This window comes from Carcharhinus amblyrhynchos, chromosome 25 (assembly GCF_965287045.1).
Source record: "Carcharhinus amblyrhynchos chromosome 25, sCarAmb.v2.hapA, whole genome shotgun sequence".
In the NCBI taxonomy this organism is placed as follows: Eukaryota; Metazoa; Chordata; class Chondrichthyes; order Carcharhiniformes; family Carcharhinidae; genus Carcharhinus; species Carcharhinus amblyrhynchos.
Genome location: NC_137348.1, coordinates 24,791,062 through 24,806,951, shown reverse-complemented (window position 1 = coordinate 24,806,951; position 15,890 = coordinate 24,791,062). Strand labels below are relative to the sequence as shown.

The window sequence follows — 15,890 nt, the reverse complement described above, 5'->3', positions numbered from 1 at the left end:
TCTGGTGCTTATAGATGATGAATGGGATGGATAGGATAGAGGTGGAGAGACTCTTCCCGCTCAAAAAAGACAGGGGGCACAGCCTCAAGATAAAAGGGGGGCGGTTTAGAACGGAGTTGAGGAGGAACTTCTTCACTCAAAGGGTGGTGAATCTCTGGAATTCTCTGCCCGTTGAAGTGGTGGAGGCTGCCTCGCTAAATATTTTTGAGACGCGGGTTGATGGGTTTTTGATAAGAGAGGGGATTAAGGGTTATAGGGAGAAAGCGGGAAAGTGGAACTGAGCAGCGACAGATCAGCCATGATCTTATTGAATGGCGGGGCAGGCTCGAAGGGCTGGATGGCCTACTCCTGCTCCTATTTCTTATATTCTTATGTTCTTATTTCCCTTGTCTGTCAAAATCATCCAAATCATCCAAATGTGAATAGCTGGAGCCCAAGTACCAAGCCCTGTGGGAACCCCCCTAGTCACAGACTGTCACTTCCAAAAACCCCAGTTATTCCTATGCTGTTTTCTGTTTGCTAACCAACATTCGATCCATACCATCATGCTACCCCAAATTCTGTGTGCTTTAATTTTGTACACTAATCTTTTATCTTGATCAAAAGTTTCTAAAACTCTAAATACACCACATCCACTGGTTCACCCTTATCTGTTCAATCAGTTACATCTTCAAAGAAGTCCATTAGGTACGTCAACAGCACCTGCATAAATCAGTGTTGACTTTGTCTAATCCTGTTTTTTCAGTGTCCTGTTATCACATCCTTTACAATAGACTCCAGCATATTCCCTACTACTGATGTTTGGCTAACCAGTCAGTAACCAAAAACTTAACCCTTTTTCAAAATAGCTGGATTACATTTGCCACCCTCCAATCTGCAGGGACTGTTCCAGTATCTATGGAATTTTGGAAATGATAACCAATGCTCCCATTATTTCCATGGCCACCTCCTCTAGACCGTGGATTGTAGATGATCAGACCTGAGGATTTATCAGCTCTCAGTCCCATTCATTTCTCCAGCACTATTTTTCTGTGAATATTAATTTCCTTCCATTCCTCCTTCTCCCTAGACCCTTGGTTCCCTAGCATTTCTGGGAAGTTATTTGTATTGTCCGCAGTAAAAGTTGTTGTTTGATTGCTCTGCCATTTTCTTGTTCTCGGTTGGAAAAATGGTTCAGCATAGCCAAGAAGGGCCAAAAGGCCTGTTTCTGTGCTGTAACGTTTTATAGTTTTTTAACATTTAAGAAAAACTTGGACAGGTACATGGATAAGAGGGGTGTGGAGGGATATGGTCCAGGTGCAGGTCAGTGGAACTAGGCAGAAAAATGGTTTGGCACAGCCAAGAAGGGCCAAAAGGCCTGTTTCTGTTCTGTAATGTTCTATGGTTCTGTGGTTTTATGGTTCCATAAATTCTCCCTTTTCAGACTGTAACTGAACTGACCTGTGGAGCAAAATGGATTGAGAAACTCTGGCCAGAATTCTTTGATGTTGTTCACCCCACCACTGATGCCAGGGAGAATGGAGAATTTGACAGGTGAGGTTGGAGACTTCAGGCCTCTGTCGTCATCACAGTTTGGCACTGAATGGAATGAATAATGCCAACATTGGTTTGGAAAGTTTGCAAGGACCTCCCAGGTACTTCTTCAAACAGACATTTAGAGAATAAATTCCTCTTCCTTTTCCTGTTGTCTGTGAAGGATTTAATTTTTTGTCGGGGAGAGAGTTGTGCAATGTTCAAGAGGCATCTTGACAGATACGTGAATAGGCAGGGGATAGAGAGATATGGACCACGTAGAGGTAAAAGGTCTTTAGTTTTGAAGGTGTCATGAGTTGGCACAGGCTTTGTGGGCTGAAGGGGCTATTCCTGTTCTGCACTGTTCTTTGTTCTTTGTAATATATACTGGTGTGCCCAGAGCTCACACCCAAACAGTGCAGGCAATGTAAATAGGGATCTATCTTAATGCAACCAGAATTGAAGTGATTGCTGTGTCGATGTGCCCTAAGATAGCATTGCCTAATTAAATTTGAATTTTGAAATTTGAATCTGAATTTTATTTTAGCATACGTCTCATTTTTTTTCCACTGGTAACAGTTATGTCGTGGGAGCTTTGCTGCAATTTAAAACAAAGCCCTGGGGACGGGAGCAGGGTGAATTCTGCCTTCAGTTTCATTTTAATATTCTTCATTTAATTACTTTTTGGGTTTTATCTAATCAAAGCTGGCGCAACAGCAGGGATTCTGTGTTTGGTGTAGACTGAATAGGAAAAGCATAAAAGAAAAATAATTAGCCAGGATAGTGTGTGTGTGTGTGTGTGTGTGTGTGTGTGTGTGTGTGTGTGTGTGTGTGTGTGTGTGTGTGTGTGTGTGTGTGTGTGTGTGTGTGTGTGTGTGTGTGTGTGTGTGCGCATGTCTGTGTGTGTGAGGATGTGCAAGTGTGTGTGTGTGTCTGTGTGCATGAGTGTATGCATGTGCGTGTGTCTCTGTGTGCATGAGTATGTGCATGTGTGTGAGTATGTGCGTGTCTGTGTGTGTGTCTGTGTGCATGAGTGTGTGCACGTGTGTGTGTCTGTGCGTGTCAGGGTTCAATAGTTCATCAATGGTCACATCTGAACTCAGTCATGAAGAGTGCAAAATATAAATAGCCTCCAGCACTGTTGTCATTTTCAGGCAGGAAAGGGATAAAATTGAGAAAAGGAAGCATATTTAGGGCTGCAAATATTCACACAGGTGGTATATGGTCTACACTAGGTCCCAATCATAAACTATAGTTTGGAAGCTCAGTGTTACCTGGGAGTTTGTATTACGTACCTAACAATATTTATGTAATGTAAAGCAATCGTATGCTTGTAAACTGTACTTTATGAAGCATTATTTAAAGTTACCTATTTAGCAGCAGTCTTTAGCTGCAAAAACTGCAGATAAAACATAAAATAAGGAACTGTCCAGTGGATTGGTTGGTTTGTTTTCTCTGGGGATTATCAGCATTCTGTTAGAAGTAACATTTGGGCAATATCCGTTCCATTAATAGGGGAGAAGGTGGCTTGGTCACTAGATGAGTAATCCAGAGATCCAAGGTAATGCTCTGGGAACCCGGGTTCAAATCCCACCATGGCAGATGGTGAAATTAGAATTAAAATATCTGGAATTAGAAGTGTATTTATAGATTCCCTTCAGTGCAGAAGGAGGCCATTCAGCCCATCGAATCTGCACCAACCACAATCCCAACCAGGCCCTATCCCCATAATCCTATGTATTTACTCTACCTGTTCCCCTCACTAAGGGGCAATTTGGCATGGCCAATCCACTTAGCCTGCACATCTTTGGACGGTAGGACAAAAGCAGAGCACCTGGACGAAATCCACGCAGACATGGGGAGAATGTGCAAACTCCACACAGACAGTGATCCAAGGCTGGAATCAAATCCAGGTCCTTGGCGCTGTGAAGCAGCAGTGCTAACAACTGTGCCACCCAGATTCATGTCCATGAAACCATCGTCAACTGTCGTAACACCCCCACCCCCTTTCCCCTGCCGTTCACTAATGTCCCTTTAGAGAAGGAAATCTGCCGTCCTTATCTGGTCTGGCCTACACGTGGCTCCAGACCAACAGCAATGTGACTGTCTCTTAAAAATATGCCCCTGCAAAGGCAATTAGGGATGGACAATAAATTCTCCCACGAGGGAATAAAAACAAATTATGGCGGATGGAGAATTGCAGTAGAAAACAATTTCAGTCCATACTAAATGTCTCAGTGGTTGAGGTCAAATACATACCGTCAATGATCATTAATGATCCTCCTCTGATCTTGTACCGCTGAGCAGGGTCCATTGGGCACTCAAAATATTGAATTCCATTGAATTCTAAAAGTTGAAAATTCCCATGGGTATCCTTCTCTTGCTGACCACATTATTAAATGTTCTAAACGTTATTATATGTGGGTATAATAATTAAAGTAATTTATATTGGGCTGTCACTGAAATCTAACAAAGAATAAAGCAGAAAATCAAATTCCGTTCATTGCTCGTCTGAAAAGGTTTGCACCACTGTTAGGTTTTTCTAAAAGCAACATGCCAAGCAGTTTCGGTTGCCTGTCATTGTGTAATTGAAAATGATATTCTCTCATCGGTCAGATTTAGCTGGAATGGTGATGATACATCAAACACTTGACTTATAAGTCAAACTGGAGTCTTCCATCAACATCATAACTACTGAGTGACCTCTTCAGTAAAAAAACCTTAAAATTTACAGAAATATTTTGGATAAATTAATCCATTCAGGTTGTAAAAACAGCTGATAACAATGCCATTATCATAGGATTGAGAATAATTGAGCTCAGCTGAGGTAGAAATGTTTTGAATCAATCAAAAAATATTAAATTGTTCCTTTGCAAAGTTATTGTGTTTTATTTTACTCATTCGTGGGTGTCACTGTCTGGCCAGCATTTATTGCCGGAGGGCTGTTGAGAGTCAACCACATTGTTGTGATTCTGGCGTCACCAGACCAGGTAAGGAGGGCAGATTTCCTTCCCTAAAGGACATTAAGTTTCAGTTCATTTATTAGTGTCACAAGTAAGCTTACATTAACATTGCAATGAAGTTATTGTGAAAATCCCCTAGTTGCAACACTCCAGCGCCTGTTCGGGAACCCTGAGGGAGAATTTAGCATGGCCAATGCATCTATTCAGCACGTTTTTCAGACAATGGGAGGAAACCAGAGTATCTGGAGGAAACCCACGCAGACACGGGGAGAATGTGCAGACTCCGCACAGACAGTGACCCAAGAGTGAACCAGATGGGCTTTTCTGAGAACAGTTTCATGGTCATCAGTAGATTCCTAATTCCAGATTTTTTTTATTGAATTCAAATTCCACCATCTACCATGGCATGATTTGAACCTGGGTCCCCAGAACATTAGCTGAGTTTCTCGATTGAGAGTCTAGCGATAATACCACTATGCCATTGCTTCCCTGGCTTAACATATATTTATTTCTTGTGGAACTGACCACCAGTGATTTCTTAATCTGGCTCATCAAACTGTTGTCCCGCCCTTTGTTTCTATTCAGTGAGTTACATGGAAATAAAAATGGGGAATTAAGAGTATTGGTCTGAATTGGTCTTGCATACTTTAAAACGGAACGCCAGTAAAAACTGAGAACTAAGAATACTAGTCCAAACTGCTTTTTTCCTTCGAGAAGGAATTTGTGTATATTGTTTTCATATCAAGAAACCTGAATGTTACAGGTGCATTTGGGTGGCACAGTGGTTGGCGCTGATGCCTCACAGTGCCAGGGGCACCGGGTTTAATTCCAGCCTCAAGTCACTGTCTGTGTGGAACCATAGAACCATAGAACTATAGAAAATTACAGCTCAGAAACAGGCCTTTTGGCCCTTCTTGTCTGTGCTGAACCATTTTTTGCCTAGTCCCACTGACCTGCACTTGAACCATATCCTTCCACACCCCTCTCATCCATGAACCCGTTCAAGTTTTTCTTAAATGTTAAAAGTGACCCTGCATTTACCACTTTATCCAGCAGCTCATTCCACACTCCCACCACTCTCTGCATGAAGAATCCCCCCCTAGTATTCCCTTTAAACTTTTCTCCTTTCACCCTTAACCCATGCCATCTGGTTTTTTTCTCTCCTAGCCTCAGTGGAAAAAGCCTGCTTGCATTCAGTCTATCTAGACCCATCAAAATCTTATACACCTCTATCAAATCTCCCTTATTCTTCTACACTCCAGGAAATAAAGCCCTAGTTTGCACATTCTCCCTGTTTCTGCACGGGTTTCCTCCAGGTGCTCCTGTTTCCTCCCACAGTTCAAAGATGTGCAGGTTAGGTTGATTGGCTATGGTAAATTGACCCTAGCGGCAATGGGGATTAGCAGGGTGAATCTACGGGGTTATGGGAATAGGGTCCGGGTGGGATTGTGGTCGGTGCAGACTTGATGAGCTGAATGGCCTCTTTCTGCACTGTAGGGATTCTATGATTCTACCTGCTCAGTTTTCTAATGCAATTCCAGCTTGCTGGCTGGTAGCATTTGACAAATCTTGTCATTGTTATAAGTTTGCTGGAAGATTCAGCAGCATTGCTAACTTTGTGCCATTTTTGTTTCCACCTTCCACTTCCAGTGCAATCTGATGGGGTCAGCTCATGTCTGTGGAATCATTATCTACACAAAATCAGAGCTGAAATGAGTAATGCCTGACCTAGGAGACAGGCGTTACCACAAAAATCACAAAAAATAGCAATCAGGTCTTGACACCAATTACAGATGAAAACACTTTTGATGATGATCTGATTATTGAGCTCTTGAGGTATGAAAAGGAAATTGGGGAGTTTAAATTTTTCACACTTTTCTTAAAAATGCAGTTTTGAGTCCATTACCTTGTGAGAGAAACAGAGTTATACACTCCCTCTCTCTCTCTTGCTACTTGAAAGGATGACTACAGGATCATTGGAACTAGGAGCAAGAGGAAGCCATTCAGCCCCTCAAGTCAGTTCCACCATTCAATAAAATTGTGGGATGTTTTACAGTGAAGATTGATACAAAATACTTGCTCTTGCTTCCCATTACTAATTCCCGAGTCTCATCTTCTAAGCAGTCAACACTCACTTTAGCTACTCTTTTCCTTTTAATATAATCGTAGAAAGTCTTAGGGGGTGATCTTACTGGCTTGGGGGATCGGGGCAATAATCAGCCAGGAGGGGGACGTTCAGGTGATGATTAGCCAGTGTGGTGATCTGGGGAGGGGAGGGGGGGCATTGGGGGATACTATCCAGGTAGTGGGAGCAATTGGTGGGGGATGGGATGGGTGGAGTCCCAGGTATTGATTGGGCGTGAGGAAATGTGATGTCCAGGAGAAGTGACAGATCTCCCAGTTTTCACGCACTGCACACAGCACACTGTGAGATCAGGGTACCAATGCAATGGTGACACTACAGCTCAGCAGTTGGCTTCTTGTTGGAATAGGCTTCATCCGCTTCCCCTCCTGGCGAGAATCACATTTTGCCTTTTTTTTTCTAAGTGCCAAAAGATTGCTTTGGAAACTTGCCCAAATAAATGGGTGTGATTCTCTCCCATTTTCAAGGTCATTCAGCACTTAACATTGCTTTGGTAAGATCATCCGCACATTCTCAATTTTTATATTTCTAGTAAGCTTTGCTCTCATGGTCTAACTTCGCTCTCATTTTTATTCACAATTCTTTGTTGGTTTCTAAAATTCTTCTAACTCTCCACTAATCGTCATAACATTGTGTGCATTTTCTTTCAATTTGATACCATCCTTAACTTCTTTAGTTAGCCACAAATGGTGTTTCCTTCTCATACAGCCTTTCTTGGGAATTATCTCCTTAAATATCTGTCACTGTTTCTCCACAATCCTACCTTTTAACCCATTCTCCCAATCTAATTGACCAACTCTGTCTGCTCATCCAATTTTAATAGTAAAAAGTCAATGAGATGTTTAACAACAGGTTTGGTGGATTAACCATGTGCACCCAATTAATCCACATGATCAGTAAACTGCAGATTACACCAAACCAAAGCACCATGAGGCAAGATCCAGGGGTGATGGTGGTATACATGGGAGGTGGTGGCATAGTGGTATTGACGTTGAAGTAGTAATCCACAGACCTGGGGCAAAATCTGGGGGCCAGGATTCAAATCCCACCATGGCAGAGGGTGAAATTTGAACTGAAAAAAATCTGGAATTGAAACCATTGTCATAGAATCCTTACGTGCAAGAGGAAGCCATTTGGCCCATTGAACCCACACTGGCAACAATCCCACCCAGCCCTATAGTCCCACATATTTACTCTGCAGATCTCCCTGACAGTAAGGATCAGTTTAGCATGGCCAATCAACCTAACCTTGTTGATTGTAGTAAAAATCCATCCATCCACCTGATCTGGCCTACATGTGGCTCCAGATCCATGGCAGTGTGGTTGACTCAAAAATGCCTTTTTGAATTAGAGGGCAGTTAAGAATGGGTGATAAATATTCCTGTGAATAGATTAAAATTATGATTTGGGACCAGTTTATACAATAATGCCTGGATATCCCACAAGGTGGCACTTTCCTTTACTTCAATTCACTTGAAATTAGCCAAACTATTGCAAAGAGTCGGCGCATTTTAAGCATAAATTATATCCGGAGCAATTTAGAGGCTCATTGCACCAATTTAAATATCACATTAGAAGCTGGCCCTATCCACAGTGTTAATTTAAGCCTACGTGTGACGATTAATAAACTTTTCACTTTAGCCATACTCCCAGATAAGGCTTCCAGCCATTCTGAGGTTCTGTTATTTACACCCTTTCAGGAGGTTGTAAAATTTAAGCTTGTTAGGTGCAAGGGCTCTAATCGGTGCATATTGAAATATTCTTGATTTACTAAGAAACTGAGGACAGTATGTAATTAAAATTAGTTAATTGTTCTAATAGATTATTCTGGGCTATTTAAAACTGGGTTTCACACAGGCGGTGGGTGATTAAAAACAAAAGTAATTAAAAACACTTACTCTGTGAAAAATCCATTTTCAGCTGTATGAATAAATCATATTGGGTTTAATAGTTCAAGAAATATGTTTAATGCAGTTTTACAATCTATGACACTGGGATTGTGTTGTTTCATGGAAGATTTTATATTTGGCAGCAAGCAAATGAATTTGAGGTTTGTGTAATTTTGTGTGTAATTAACGTCTGGATCACTATTTGCACTCAAAGTGGATAGTCTTGGCCCACCTGGATGTTAAATGATGTGGAGATGCTGGTGTTGGACTGGGGCGGTTACAGTAAGAAGTCTCGCAAAACCAGGTTAAAATGTAACAGGTTTATTTGGAATCACGAGCTTACACAGAAGAGCTTACACAGAGCTCATCAGAAGACTCACCGGTAAGAAACTTCTTACTGTAAAATTAAATAAACAGGGACCCCTCACCTTCAAAGACTCAATGTATAGTAATGTCCTGATTCAGTCTATTAGTCATTTCCGATTCAAATTATTTATTTTATGCAAGCTAAGGAAAAAAAGGATGACTCAAATCATCTAATACTGGGACACCCTTCTTTTCTGGCCCTACTGTTAAATGGTAAGTCTGTTTATTGTGCGCTAAAACCGCCTGGTTCATTCACTTAACTTTCATTATTACAAGTTTCTCTGTTCCTTTCCAAGCCACCAGCAACTTTGAGTGCCTGAGATTCTAGCCTCCATCTTCTTTCCTGTTAACAGCAGCTGATTAGTCTACAACTTGGTATTGCGAATGAGAATACAATTGAATGATAAATTCATTGCTCATATTCAACCCCACTATTCATGGACCCAGATCGTGAAGTGGTGGAAACATGTCAGCAGTCCAAAAATAGGATTATACTTTGGGATTTAATACAAAAACTGACACCATTCTCAAAGTTCCAAAGGGAATGCTCAGAGTGGACAGGGCAAACTGTTAATCCATCTCCTCGCTTGCTCTGCTGACCAACCCAAATTGAATCCAATTCACGGTCCCCGTGTGGGGCACCACGGTAGCACAGTGGTTAGCACTGCTGCTTCACAGCTCCAGGGACCTGGGTTTGATTCCCGGCTTGGGTCACTGTCTGTGTGGAGTTTGCTCGTTCTCCTCTTGTCTGTGTGAGTTTCCTCCGGATACTCTGGTTTCCTCCCACAGTCCAAAGATGTGCAGGTTAGGTTGATTGGCCGTGCTAAAATTGCCCCTTAGTGACCTGGATGTGTAGGTTTGAGGGTAAAATATGTAGGGATATGGGGGTAGGGCTGGGGTGGGATTGTAGTCGGTGCAGACTCGATGGGCCGAATGGCCTCTTTCTGCACTGTGGGGTTCTATGATTCTATGAAGAGAGACATCGGTGACAGGGTAAAGCATTGCACCTGATCTTCGGCTTAATCTGACGCTTGACCTTAGCCAAAAAGCAGAGAGGTTTGTCAGCAACCTTTGACACCCTACACAGTTTGTGAATAGCTCATCGTTTAAGTATCTGTATAAAAAGATTCCTCATCACCCTTTTCATGTAGTGCAGACAGGCCTTATAGAATTTCAAAAGGGGAAATGAACTACTGGAACTGCACAGCTGAGGGAGAAGACTCATTTTCAGCACGTGTTCTCTCTACTTTTATATATTATTCCTTCATCTTTCCTTTGCTCAACCCCCCCCCCCCACAACCCCCACCCCCCACCCCCCGGCCAGGGTGGGTGAGAGATTCCCTGAGTGTTTGTGGCAACATTGCAAAGAACATTTTTTTTTGCTTCGGTACAAATACCCCAAACTGAGGAAAACTTTCACCCCCTGCCTCCCCTCCTGCCCCCACCCCGCATCCGTCCAGAAATTGTTCTTCAACCCACAAAATTTGGCTACAGGTTTCCTGTCTTTCCCCATACATTTAACGGTCGATTCATTCAAACCACAGTGAAGTCAAACTTCAGATTAAAATACGCACTGAAATTTTTCACTCATCGGTACTTGCTTTCATCTCCGAGACTAGTAAACAGAAGTGTATCTATTTTCTTTTAAAAGAGAATATTGCAACATGTAATTTGTAGCAATATTGCTGGCAATTTATATTAAAATGTTGATGATTGTAAAACTCTGTGCATTTTCAAAAATATATATATATATATATATGGATGTGAGCTTCAGACATGAAGAATATTGCACTTACCCCTCTCTCCAGTTTGTGACAGACAATTCAGAGGCCCAATACACCTCACTTATCCTGCCCAAGTTTGTGGACAAGTAAACGCCAGAGATCTTAAAGTAAAATCCTCACGCAGTGGCGGTGTCGCTCAATATGAAGAACGTTCGACAGCTCACACTCAAGAGAACTCGTCAAATGGGGAAACCAGGCTCTGCTATGAGGTGCTTAGGTTATGCAACAGGTCTGAGTAAGAAAGCTGTGTGCCAGAGAGACTGCCCACACAAAAGCACACTCTACCACAAGTCCTAGTGCAAAATGAAATCTCCCTGCCCACAAACAGATGGGATGTACCTAGTTGCCTTTTATCTAAAGAAAAGACAAAAGTTGAAAACAATTGCAATGCCTGTAAACATTTTTATTGCTTTTTAACTTCTATTTACATTTCTGGGTCAAAATGTTTAGCTTGTCTTCAAAAAGTATTATATAAGGGAGAATATTTGGTTATTGCTTTACCGTACGCAGAATATTGGACTCACCTCTCCCTTCACTTTGTGACACAGAATAGTCAAAGGTCCAACAGGGTAGATATATATTCTGATTCAATTTGTTAAAACACCTTTTCTTTTGCCACTTAATATTAAAAAGCTTTTAACTGCACCAGCTTGTGTCATGCATCAAATGATCACTTCTCCTCCCTCACATGTAAGATGTTTCATCTACGTTTGTGGCGTAAAGTCATCTGCTGTCAATTACATCTCCGCCCCCCCCTCCCACCCTGCAGGTTGGTTTTGGTTGTGTGGGAAATGATGGTACTCAATCATGACTGAATATGTTTCCATTTCAAATACTCAAGGATGAAGGTTAGCATTGACCTATTGAAGGTAAAAGTCATGGAGTCATAGAAGTTTTCAGCAGGGAAACAGGCCCTTCGGCCCAACTTGTCCATGCCGTCCTTTTTTTTAAAACCCCTAAACTAATCCCAGTTGCCCGCATTTGGCCCATATCCCTCTATACCCTTCGTACCCATGTAACTATCTAAATGCTTTTTAAAAGACAAAATTGTACCCACCTCTACTACTACCTCTGGCAGCTTATTCCAGACACTCACCACCCTCTGTGTGAAAAAATTGCCCCTCTGGAAACTTTGGTGTCTCCCCCCTCTCAACTTAAACATCTGCCCTCTAGGTTTAGACTCCCCTACCTTTGGGAAAAGATATTGACTATCTAGCTGATCTATGCCCCTCAAATATTGTGTCTTGTCTTAATCTTACTAAACAATGGCAGAGTGTAGTTTCTGGTGAGAAAACAGGCGTGTTTCCTGAGAAAACAGTCAGCTTTCTCTCCAGATATTACGACATTCTGCCAAAAAAATCAAGGGGGCATATTTCTCATCTTCATACAGGGCGATGAGGCTTCAGCACGCTGGCAAAACCCCGCTGCTCAGAGCTTGGAGGCACCATCTTAAAATGGCACCCTGATCAGAACCTGATAAAACTTCCCCCCAGACTACCATGGAGGTCTTAGGGGCATCGCCCCCACCATCCTTGCTCGGAATCAGCACTTCTCTACCCCACCCCTTCCCCCGACCTCGGACCCTTCTCCCCCACCAATCATCAGCATATTTTACCACATCCCCACCGTCTGAGCCAACACCCACCTCCACCATCCACCACCACCACCACCACTACCACCAACCACCCCCCGGCAGCCATCGCCGGCATCTGCCGCCCCTCTGTCTGCTCCTGGTCACCACCACATCTACATAAATCCCCCCATGATGTTTCCACTGGGTCCCACACGTTGGCACTGGATGACATTGCCAAGTTGGCACTGCCAGGTTGACCCAAGGATGGTGCCAACCTGTGCCAGGGGCAGTTAGTGCAAGGCCACTTCCTGACCACTTGCCCAGGGGCTATCTTTCCCACTCTGGCCCTGGGGAAACCATGATGTGGGTATGCCGGCGTTGGACTGGCGTAAACACAGTAAAAAGTCTGACAACACCAGGTTTTAGTCCAACCTATTTATTTGATAATATACTCGCAAGCTTTCGGGTTAGCCCCTTCGTCAGGTGAATGGAGAGTTCTGGCCTCAGACAGAGCATATAAAGCACAGGCAGTTTAGAGATTACTGATTAGAATGCGAATCCTTACACCTAACCTGCTGTTCAAGACCTGAAGTGGCTGATAATGTGAGTGGAAGGAGCACTGATCACAGTTTAAAGAGATGTATACACATCTCTTTAAACTGTGAGGCCAGAACTCTCCATTCACCTGACGAAGGGGCTAACCCGAAAGCTTGCGAGTATATTGTCAAATAAATAGGTTGGACTAAAACCTGGTGTTGTCAGACTTTTTCCTGGGGAAACCCCCATGGCAGGTTCACATCTAGGTGGACATATAAGTGGCACTGGTGTGACGGCATGCTGGTACCTGCTGAAGATCCGGTGAGGTGGTGCGGGGGTGGAGGAGTGGGGGGGAGTGCTTGTTAATAATAAACTAATGTATTAAAATGCACTGTTGGCTCAAAGTCGCCCCCAACAGGTCTGTAAAGTTTTCCATTTCCCTGGATGAGCATTCAGCACGTCGTAACATTGAAGGCTAAAGGCTAAGTGCTGGTAAATGGGATTAGGTGGGATGTCAGGTGTTTCTCGCGTGTCGGTGCAGACTCGACTGGCTGAAGAGCACCTTCTGCACTGTGCGATTCTATGATTGATGTAGAGATGCCGGCATTGGACTGGGGCAAACACAGTAAGAAGTCTTCAGTAAGAACACCAGTAACCTGGTGTTGTGAGACTTCTTACCGATTCTATGATTCTCATACCTTGCCATTTTGTGATCCATCAGAATGAAACAGTTATAAAACATGGATCACACTGATGGAAAATTAAAGGCACACATATGATCTGTCTCTACTCGATGCTCAGCAAAATTTTTAATAATACCAGATCGACACAGACAATCCTCTTGATGGGGTTAGGAAGGGGAATATTATTAGAGTAAGCTGTGGTAACGCATATCTATGTCTTGGAGGAATTCTGCTCCCTATGTTTAAATAAAAAACCTCTTTGACGTTTAACTTCTAAAACTAAATTCCGTGAGAGTTTGTATATTAATGATTTCTTTGCATTCTCTGAATGATGGTACAACAAGGGCACATTCTAGTGAAGAAAGATCACACACTCCTTGTCTAAATATTTGTAAAGATGGTGCGCACCATTCTGACTTACCCAGTGACACAAATAACCATGTCCATAGTAAGGGGTGGTGGTGTATTTTGCGGAATCACAGAACTGTTAAAGCACAGAATGAGGCCATTTGGCCCATTGTGTCTGCACCGGATCTCTGAATGAGCAACTCACTGAGTACCATTGCCCACCACCCCCACTTCTCCCCAGAGCCCTGCACACAGTTCCTTCTCAGATAACCATCTAATTCACTTTTGATTGCCTCAGTTAAACCTGCCTCCATTGCATTATCAGTATCGCACTACATTCCAAACCCTAATCACTCACTATGTCATGCCATGTCTGTTTCTTTTGCTGATAATTCTAAATCTGCGTCCTCTCATTCTCAGTTTTTTCAAGAGCGAGAAAAGTTTCCCCCTATCTACCCTGTAAAATACCTCATGATTTTGATCATCTCCATCAAATCTCCTCGCAGCCTTCTCTTCTCCAAGGAAAACAGTCCCAACTTTTCCAATCTATCCCTAAATATGTACATCACCCTTGGAACTGTTCTTCTGAATCTTTTCTGTACTCTCTCTAAAGCCGTCACATCGTTCCTGAAGTCCAATCCCCAGAACTGGATGCAATACTCCACCTGAGGTCAAACTAGTGTCTCATATAAGTTCAACATAACTTCCTTGCTTTTGAACTCTATGCCTTTATTAATAAAGCCCAGAATATTGCTTGCTTTATTAGCCACTTTTTGAACCTGTCCTGCCACCCTGAAAATTCCATGCACAAAACCACCCAGGTCCCTCCTGCGCCCACTTTAGAATTGTATCCTTTGTTTTATATTGTCTCTTCATGTCCTTCCGACAAAACTAATCACTCACCCTTCTCCGCATTGAATATCATGAGCCAATTGTCCACCTATACCAATCATCTTGTCTGGGGAGACAATGGTCTAATGGTATTATTGCTAGACTAGTAATCCAGAAACCCAGCCAGGGAACTTGGATTTGAATCCCTTCACAGTAGGAGGTGGAATTTGAATTCAATAAAAAAACCTACCATTAAGTATCTGCTGATGGCCATGAAACCATTATCAATTGTTGTAAAAACCCACCTGGTTCACTAATGTCCTTCAGGAAAGGAAACCTGCCATTCTTACTAGCTCTGGATTACGTGTGATTCCAGAGCCACTGCAATGTGGTTGACTCTTAAAATGCCCTCGGGCATATAGGGATGGGTAATAAATGCTGGCCAGCCAGCGACACTCATGTCCCACGAATGAATAAAAAAAAGTCCTCAAGTTCTAGCAGTATCCACCTTGCAGTTCACTATGCTTCTAAATTTCTGATCATCTACAAATTTTGAAATTGTGCCCTGTACAGCAAGGTCTAGGTCATTAATATGTATCTGGAAGAGCTGGGGTCCCAGCTGATCCCTGAGAAACTCCACTACAAACCTAACCCTCAACCTGAAAAACATCCAATAACTACTACTCTCTGATTCCTGTCACTCAGCTCATTACATATCTGTCACTACTTTCTCTTCTAAGTTTATTTATTTATTAGTCACAAGCAGACTTCTGTTAACATTGCAATAAAGTTACTGTGAACATCCCCCAGTTGCCACACTCTGGCGCCTGTTTGGATACACTGAGGGAGAATTTAGCTTGGCCGATTCACCTAACCAGCGCACCTTTTGAACTGTGGGAGGAATCTGGAGCACTCGGAGGAAACCCGCACAGACATGGGGAGAATGTGCAGACTCCACACAGACCATGACCCAAGATGGGAATCAAACCTACATCCCTGGTGCAGTAGTGCTAACCACTGTGCCATCATTAAAATTGGATGAACTACAACTTTGCCCACACATTTAGTGTGCGGCAATTCACCAAATACTTTGACTGAAGGCTTATTCTGTTTCGCATACCTTATCTGAAACGCAAATAAGGATTGGTTATAATGTCAACTTTGCAGTCAGGATCAATGGGATACTTGAAATCCATTCAAGTGGGAAGAGAAATGATAATAAGCACAAATGGTTGGAGCAGAATGCCACTGAGCTGTCAGT

At 42.7% G+C, this 15,890-nt stretch overlaps 1 protein-coding gene across 1 annotated transcript in view; it reads right to left on the bottom strand.

Annotated features, from left to right (window-relative positions):
- Positions 1-10,843, bottom strand: part of LOC145358344 (putative G-protein coupled receptor 82) — a 37,071-nt gene extending 26,228 nt beyond the window's left edge. Inside the window, exon 1 of the mRNA XM_080212296.1 lies at positions 10,670-10,843. The gene's annotated coding sequence lies outside the window, so the exon portion shown is untranslated. The remainder of the gene's footprint in view (positions 1-10,669) is intronic.
- Positions 10,844-15,890: the final 5,047 nt, after the last annotated feature.